We start from the raw sequence: 8,819 nt of genomic DNA on the forward strand, positions 1-8,819 counted from the left end.
TTTTTAACTAATACATAGGTACATATAAGTTGGACATATTTATTGGGAAACGTGGTTTCGTGTGATGTTTAAATTAAGGTAAGCTTATCAATCTGTACAAACATTTATCTTTTTATAAAGATTTATTGTATTTTTAGTTATGTGTGTGTGTGCACATGCCTTCAGGTGCCCACAGAGGCCAGGAAAGGGTGCTGGATCCCCTGGAATTGAAGTTATAGGCTGTTGTGAACAAACTGATGTGAATGTTGGGAATCGAACCTGGGTCCTCTGCAGGAGCAGTGAGTGCTCATAACTGTGGAGTCACCTCTCCAACTTCCATGATCATATCTTTATGGCAAAAAATATTCAAATTTGTTTCTGTAGCATTTCAGAGACACAATATCACTTGATAGCCCAGGCTGGCTTGAACTCACTCTGCAGTCCAGTCTGACCTCATGATCCTTCTATCTCTGCCTCTCAGGTGCTGGAATTATAGGCACATTCCACCACGCCAGCTTCTTCTAGCTTTGTAAAATACATATCGCATTGTAGCTATAGTCATTCCACTGTGAAGTATACACTGGCACTGCCTGCTATGGAATGTGTCTTAGAACCTGTGTCAGGGTTATCAGGGGAACAGACTGATAGATAAAATGAATATCATAAAAGGTGATTTATTAGATTGGCTTACACAGTATGGACTGTGTCCAACAATGGCTTTCCTCCTATCTGCACAGTCCATGAGGTTGGATGTCTCAACAGTCCCAGTCTGGCACTGAAAGCCTGGAGGATTCCTGGAGACTCGCGAGTCTTCAGTCCATGTTGGAAGGCTGGAGACGCTGCAGCCTGATGGAGGTGAAGGATGGCAAGGGTGGCAGTGGGGACCTATGCAGTCACCAAGAAGCAAAGGCAGGGGCTGGAGAGACAGCTCAGCAGTTAAGTGCACCAGCAACTCTGACAGAGGATCTAGGTTCCGTTCCCAGCACCCACATGGTGGCTAACAACCATCCATAACTCCAGTTCCAGTGGATCCGATGTCCTCTTCTTACCTCCATGGGCATTGCATGGCACAGGTGTACTTACGTACATGCAGACAATACACTCATACACATAAAATAAAAATAATAAAATATTTCTTAAAAAAGTAAAGGCAGCAAGCTGCACTTGTCCCTCAGACTTCTCTCTCTTTTTTTCTATTGGATTTTACTTTTGAAAAATTAAAAACTATGTAAACAGCTCTCATAATATCAGAAAGTACTATGCAAGCTGCCAAGGGAGAAAAAAACAATCAATGGTCCTACCTAGCTGTAAAGCCTACAAACCATAGTGACGACCAGCCCAGCACATTATCTCTATTGGTGCAGTAGTGGCACTTTTTTTTTTTTTTTTTTGTCTTTTGAGACGGGGTCTCCCTGTAGCCCTAGCTGGTCTGGAACTCACTATGTAGACCTTGAACTCACTAGGCTGACCTTGAACTCACAGAGATCTACCTGCCTCTGCCTTGGGAGGCTATGACCAAAAGTTTGAGGCCAGCCTGGTCTACCGAGTAAGTTTCTGCCTCAAAAGAAACACAACAATGATAAACCCTCAGCTTCCCAAATAATAAGTAAATAAATAAATAAATAAATAAATAAATAATAAACTCCTTGAAAGGGAAATAGAAGTCTTTTACTTTATTATTTATATGTTTGTGTGCATATCTGTGTACATGACTACATGACTGCAGTGCCCACGGGGGCCAGAAGAGGGCACTGGATCCCATAGAGTTGGAGTTATAGGTGGTTATAAACTGCCTGACATGGGTGCTGGGAACTGAACTCGGGTCCTCTGGGAGAGAAGTATGTGGTTTTGTTTTGTTTTTCTTGAGACAGCGTCTCCCTGTAGCCCCAGCTGTCCTGGAACTCACTAGGTAGACCAGGCTGGCCTTGAACTCATAGAGATTCACCTGCCTCTGCCTCCCAAGTGATGGATTAAAGGCGTGTGCCACCACACCCAGCCTGAGAAGTATGTGCTCTTAATTGCTGAGCCATCTCTCCAGTTGTTCTATGAGTTTCTGTACAATCATATTCTGTCAATACTCGGCTCTATAGATGTGTAGAAAATACATTTTAACTCATCATTTTGTCTACAGCTTAGGGTGATGGGTAAATTATATTTTTTCAACATATAAAGATTTATAACAAGTCCCTCTAATCATCCTTTACATTAGATTACTGAATTCTTTCTGGTGAGGGCTTTATTTGGTCAATGGTAGATCATTATCACAGGGAAAATACAAATATCAGGAGTACAGTTTTCTCAATTTTCTTTTTTTTTTTTTTTTGGGGCTAGGGTCTCCCTTTTGCCCTAGCTGGCCTGGAACTCAATATGTAACCTAGGCTGGCCCTCATTTCACAAAGATCCACCTGCCTCTGCCTTCTGAGTGATGGGATTAAAGGTGTGTGCCACCATTTCTTGCTCTTTCTTAATATTAAAAAAAAAATTAATATTTTTATTTTATGTGTATGAGTATATTGCTTATATGTATGTAAGTGCACCCATGTTATGCAATGCCCTCAGAGATCAGAAGAGGTTGGATTCCCCCTGGAACTGGAGTTACAGATGGTTGTTAGCTGCCATGTGGGTGCTGGGAACTGAACCTGGGTCCTCTTCAAGAACAGCCAGTGAGTAACTGCTGAACCAGCTCTCCAGCCCTCTTTCTTGATGTTTTGACCCAGACTGGCAATACTGTTTTTCATCTGGACATGGAGACGATGTGTTTCTTCAGAGATAAAATGAATCTGTGGAAAGGAAATGAAAATTTTATGACTGGAATCCTAGAAGGATGTCTGTTTTTCAATAAAATATTAATAACAAAAGTATTGCTTAAGTAATACATTTCCCTTGGCACCATTTGAGTCTGAATTCACACAGATAGTTGGAATTTTTTCTTTGGAGGGGGGGCACTTTTCACGTGCATGAGCCAATTGACTCTCTCTCTCTCTCTCTCTCTCTCGTACTAATCTAGATGTATTTGCTCTCATAATTTAAAGAGTTAATGATGACATAAATTGGTACCAGGAGTAAGTAGGGTAGTTTCTAGACAATCCAAATCCCACAAATATCTTCCACAGAGCTATAAAGAACAGACTGTGGAGAGCATGTTTAAGCATAAAGGTAGTTAAACAGTATCTGACTCAACCTTGTCATTTTAGGGGCAAATAAATCTCAAAGAAATTAACTCAATAAACTTTCAAGGAACAGAACTGCATTGTATGGTTTATTAGAACTCTCTACTAACTGTTACAGGAAAAGTCGTTTTTGAGGATAACCAAAATCAGCATAATGTGTTGTGAAGCTTTGCTGATAGACCTGGCTCTCAGATTAGCATGCAGCCAAATCATTTTCTTTATTTCTTCATTAAATATTTTTGCAGCATGAACAAGGTGTTCACCACTGAAGCACAGAGCAGACCAAGATCAACAAGGACTGTGTCTTTAAGGAACTGTGTGTCTACTGGGGAAGGTGATCAATGAACCAATTATGAACAAATAAGAATTTTTGCTATTTTAGTAGACAGCATGCTGGGGGATCATAGGAGGCTTCCACAAAGATATGAGACATTGAGACCTGAAGGGTACTAAATGTTCACCAAATGAAAGAAGAGTGTGGAGAAGAGGATTCCAGAGAGGCTCAAAGTCTCTGGGATGGAAAAAGCTTGGCTAGAATAAGTGGAAACCAGTGAAGTGGAAAAGAAAAGGAAGTCAGGTTGAGGAGTATGGGGGATGGATCACAATGACTTCCTGTGACATCAGGAGAGTAGTTTGGACATTATGCTCAGTGGAAAAGGGAGCCATGGAAGAGCTTCACACAGGGCTGGGTGGGGTTTGGAAGGAGTCAGAGAGCAACATCTGGGGTGGAGAGGATGGGAACCCAGGGAGTAATGTTTTGAGTGGAGGTAGCTACAAAGATAAACAGAGGCAGTTGCCTCAGTTGTTATTCAAGAGGTAGACACCCCCCTCCCCATACACACATATTTCTGACAGATTTCTAACAGGGTCTCACTATGTAGCTCAGAATAGCTTCAAACTCATGATCATGCTTCCTCAGCCTCTTGAGTGCTGAGATTACAGGTGCACACTGGTGCATGGATTAGAACGTAGCTTTTGTGTTTTATGAGAGGGTCTCCCTGTAGCCCCAGCTGACTTGGAACTCACCATGCAAACCAAGCTGGTCTTGATTTCACAGAGATCCACCTGCCTCTGCCTCCCTAGTACTGGGATTAAAGGCATGTGCCAGCACACCTGGCTAGAATTTATCTTTTAACCATTATTTATTACTTTATCATAGCATTTTTCTTTCCTCCCTCCCTCCCTCCACTTCCTTCTTTCACTTTTTCCTCTTCTTTCTCCATTCCTTTCTCTCTTTTTTTGTGCTGGTGATTGAACCCAGGGCCTTTAGTATGCTAGGCAAGTGCCCTACCTAAACTACTTCTCAGCCTCAGGTAGCACTGTACTTAATCTATTTTTGACAGCTTCAAAATAATGCCTCAGGAAGATACCTCAGGCTCATTCCATTGTCTAGGTTCTCACCTCCTAACTGTATAAAACCATAGAAGAAACACACATACTTGAAAGCACTCATTCCACAGACATAAAGAACCATGTATGTACTTGATGTGGTCTTACTTGTCTGGAACCACACACCCTTGCTTTTAATCTCTTAACACTTTAGTCTCAATAAAGTGTTTACAGAACTAAAATGAATTTTAGAAGATGTTTCATCAAATCTCAAATCTATGGAAAAACTGAGGTGTGCGGAAGTCAACATTTTGTCCCATGCTACTCAGGTCAAAGGCCAAGGCAGATGAGACTTTGTTTGGACTTGGGTTGGCCAAGATCAACTGAGTTTATATTATCATAATGTTCTACTGCAGTGGCCAGGTCCCTGCACGCAGCATTAGCTAGCAGAGTGAGTGTTTATCATGTGCCAAATATTTTATGTACATTCCTTCAATTATTCCTCACAGCAGTACATGAGGCGAGTCACCTCAGCCTTATTCCTGTGGCACAAAGAGGGTTGGTAATTGCACAGGGTCACATTCTATCAGGCAATGGTGGAACTAAGATTTTACTTCAATGTTGCAGGGCTGGAGAGATGGCCCCACTATTAAGAGCAGGTATTGTTCTTACAGAGGACCTGACACCTTCTGAACACCATGGGCACCTGCGCTCACATGCACATACCCCCACAAACACACACATAATCCAAATTAATAAAAGCAAATCTTGGGGTTGGAGAGATGGCTCAGTGGTTAGGAGCACATACTACTCTTGTAGAGGACCTGAGTTTGGTTTCTAGCACCCACATTGGGTAGCTCATAACCACCTGTAACTCCAGTTCCAGGGGATCTGATGCCTCTGGCCTCAGGGGGCACCTGCACTCATGTGAACACCCCCACACCACAGATACATAATTAAAAACAATACAAACAAATCTTTAAAATTTTTAGTTATTTATTTTTATTTTTATGTGTATGAATGTTTTGAATGCATGGCTCTAAGTGTACCATGTGCATGCACTATCCAGGGAATCTAGAAAACAGTGTCAGATCTCCTGGAACTGGAGTTACAGATGGTTGTTAGCTGCCATGTGGGTGCTGGGAACCAAAACTAGGTTCTCTACAAGAGCAGCCAGCGCTCTTAACAACTGATCCATCTCTCCAGCCCTCAAAATGAATCTTCAAAAAATTATAAAAATAGCTGGGCGTGGTGGCACATTCCTTTAGTACCAGCACTTGGGAGGCAGAGGCAGGTGGATCTCTGTGAGTTCAAGGCTAGCCTGGTCTACATAGTGAGTTCAGGTCAGCTGGGACTACTGGGAGACCCTGTCTCAAAAAGCCAAAAAAAAATAATAAAAATAAATCTTAAGAAAAACTTTAATTTTGAGCTGGGATTCATAATAGCATATATCTGTAATTTCAACACTAGGGAGGCTGAGGCAGGAGGATCATGAACCTGATGCTAACCTGGGGTTCATAGTGAAACCCTAAGCAGAAGGCAGGCTGATCTCAATTTTGTTTAAATGTATATGCCATGTAATAATTTATATATACCATTATATATCATGTAATAATTTTTTTTTCTTTGAGACAGGGTCTCCCTGTAGCCCCAGCTGTCCTGGAACTCGCTATGTAGGCCAGGCTGGCCTTGAACTCACAGAGATCTACCTGCCTCTGCCTCCTGAGTGGTGGGATCAAAGGTGTGCACCACCACACCTGGCTAATACCATGTAATGATTTGATGTGGGTTCTGTTGCTTCAGAATATCATTTCAAAATACCTTAGCCATTTAAAATTTAGCTTTAAGGAACTGGAGAGATGGTTCAATGGTCAAAAACACTTGCTGCTCTTCCAGGGGACCTGAGTTTGGTTCCTAGAACCCATACTGGGAGGGACACAGCCAACTCCAGCTCCAAGGGATCTGACACCCTCTTCTGGGCTTCTCAGGTACTATATTCACAAACCCACACATAAACCCACAAATATACACATAAAAAACAAAACACTGTTTCAAAAAACTTAGTCTTATAATATAAAGAGAAAATTCAGTAGATGAGTTGAATACCTTGTGCTGATTTTTTTAAAGATGATGAGTTGAAGAGAAAAAACTTTTCTATAAATTTAAAACTCTTGGTGCAGTTCAGGTATTTTTGTATGTGTTCTAGCTAAGAAGCCAGGTTCAACTTTGCTAAACACAACAAGGGATCTAGAGTATGTAGTGTGATGCTACATTATGGTGATGCCTGAATAAAGGCAGTCTGACTCAGCATCCATTGAAACCAAGGTGAAAGCCCCACCTGATCTGAGAACTTTATCCTTCAGATTTCTCCAGTATTGTGTTTTGGAACAAAGACCTTGCTGTCTATTGACACAGTATATCCAGCATGAAATGGAGAAGAAAAGTGGACCTTTATCCTTTAAGAAAGATTTTCCCCTTCTGACCCCTACTGACCTACAAGACACACAAGCATAAACAGATGGTATCAACCTTAACCCCACCTATTGTTTGCAACATAAATGGGATAATCTGTTGCTTTATGAATATCCGCTGCAGCACTTGATACTCACAACATACGCACTGTTGTGGTTTGAATTAGCATGTCCCCCATAGGCCCCAAGTATTTGGACACTTGGTCCCCAGTTCCTGGTGCTGTTTGGGGAGGGTCATGGAACCATTAGGAGGTGTGGCCATGCTGAGAGAAACCTGTCACTGGGGGCAGGCTTTGAGAGTTCACAGCCATGCCCATTGCCAGTCTACCTGCTCTGGCTTCTTGTGGGTGCCTGAAAGTATGAGCACTCAGCTTTCTGCTCTGGCTGCCTCCTACCATGCCTCTCCTGCCATGATAGACTCATACCCCTTTGGAACCGTAAGCCCAATAAACTCTTCCTTCTATAAATTACTTTGGTCATGGCATTTTATCATAGCAACAGAAAAGCAACCAACACACACACACACACACACATTGTTCTGGATCAAGAGTAAGGAAGGGTTATGAGGGATTAAAGCTGTATGTTTGGGTCACAAGAGGAGCCCAAGATCTATTAAGCTTGTTTTATATTATAAGCAAGCTGAAATAGTGTTAAATGATCTCAAAATATAAGCTTAACAAAATTCTGGTTATAGGGTTAAGTAAAAGTCATTTGTCCAAAAAAGTCACACCCACAATGGAGAACTCATTTTCACATCCTGTGAGCACAAGGCCAGCCTGGTCTACATAGCGAGTTCCAGGCCAGCTGGGGCTACAGGGAGACTCAGTCTAAATGCTGTTCATTCTTTCTCAGACACAGACCACCACTTTAGCCAAATAATATGACTTATACTATGACCCTTTTATAAGCGAGGCATAATTTTAATGAGTTTTTAAAAAACAGACTATGCTAATTATTAAATACTCTTTGTTTTACAGATTTAAGACACATTTTTAAGTTTGAAATTTTATAAAGAAAAATATACATAACTCCAAAATAATGCCAAAAGATATATATATTTAAAGTTTTTAATTAATAAAAAGATTAAACAGGAGATGATGTTTAAAAAGACAAGACAGTAACTATTATTTGTATCCCTTTTTGATTTCTGTACTAATACTTTTCTTTGGAGTATTCTTTTTTTAATGTTCATATCTTTGCAATACAAAATTATTTTACAAAAACCTAAACAACAACAACAGCAACAAAACAACAACCACTGCCACACTACAGTTTTCCAACATAAAAGAAAAAAATATTCAGGGGCTCCTTAGGAGCACTGAACAAAGGAAGCACTTTTTCAATGACACAAATATGTCAATCCAAAACTGCACTTGGTTCTCACATGTTCACGTCTAGGGTGAGACACACAAGTGCTTTGAAGACTCAAGATAATATTTCCAGTTTTGACCTGTGAAAAACAAAAACTAGGACAAAGATCTCTTTTCCAGAGAAATCTGATCAGTTTTAAATACTAGCTATGCTATTGGGAAATGATTTAAGGTAAACTCTATGCAGTTTTTCAATTCATAGGTACAATAAAAGTCTGTTTCTCCTTTAAAAGGCATATGGTGTTTGTGATTTTTTTAACAAAAAATTTCTGATACACTTTTCATCATAGAAGATTGGATCTAAAGTTTAGAATGCTCTTCTTCCTTCACAAGGGTCCCCAAGTTCTGTAACTCGGTTACCAAAGCCCAAGTTCTTGTACTACCAGAAGTTTATATCATAGACAGAAAGGAAGAGACAAAGATTAAAAAGAATATGAAAAATAGCCCACCATGGTGGTACACGCCTTTAGTCCCAGCACTTGGGAGGCAGAGGCAGGCAG

The 8,819-nt window shown here is 40.8% G+C and overlaps 1 protein-coding gene across 2 annotated transcripts in view; it reads right to left on the reverse strand.

The window, feature by feature from the left end:
• Nucleotides 1-2,576: 2,576 nt before the first annotated feature.
• The window catches only part of Gxylt2 (glucoside xylosyltransferase 2), a 129,279-nt gene continuing 123,036 nt past the window's right edge, over nt 2,577-8,819 (reverse strand). For both annotated transcript variants that reach the window (XR_003849296.1, XM_017797757.2), the window contains exon 8: nt 2,577-2,759. The gene's annotated coding sequence lies outside the window, so the exon portion shown is untranslated. The remainder of the gene's footprint in view (nt 2,760-8,819) is intronic.

Source organism: Nannospalax galili, unplaced genomic scaffold (genome assembly GCF_000622305.1).
Source record: "Nannospalax galili isolate Female #2095 unplaced genomic scaffold, S.galili_v1.0 scaffold114, whole genome shotgun sequence".
Classification (NCBI taxonomy): Eukaryota; Metazoa; Chordata; class Mammalia; order Rodentia; family Spalacidae; genus Nannospalax; species Nannospalax galili.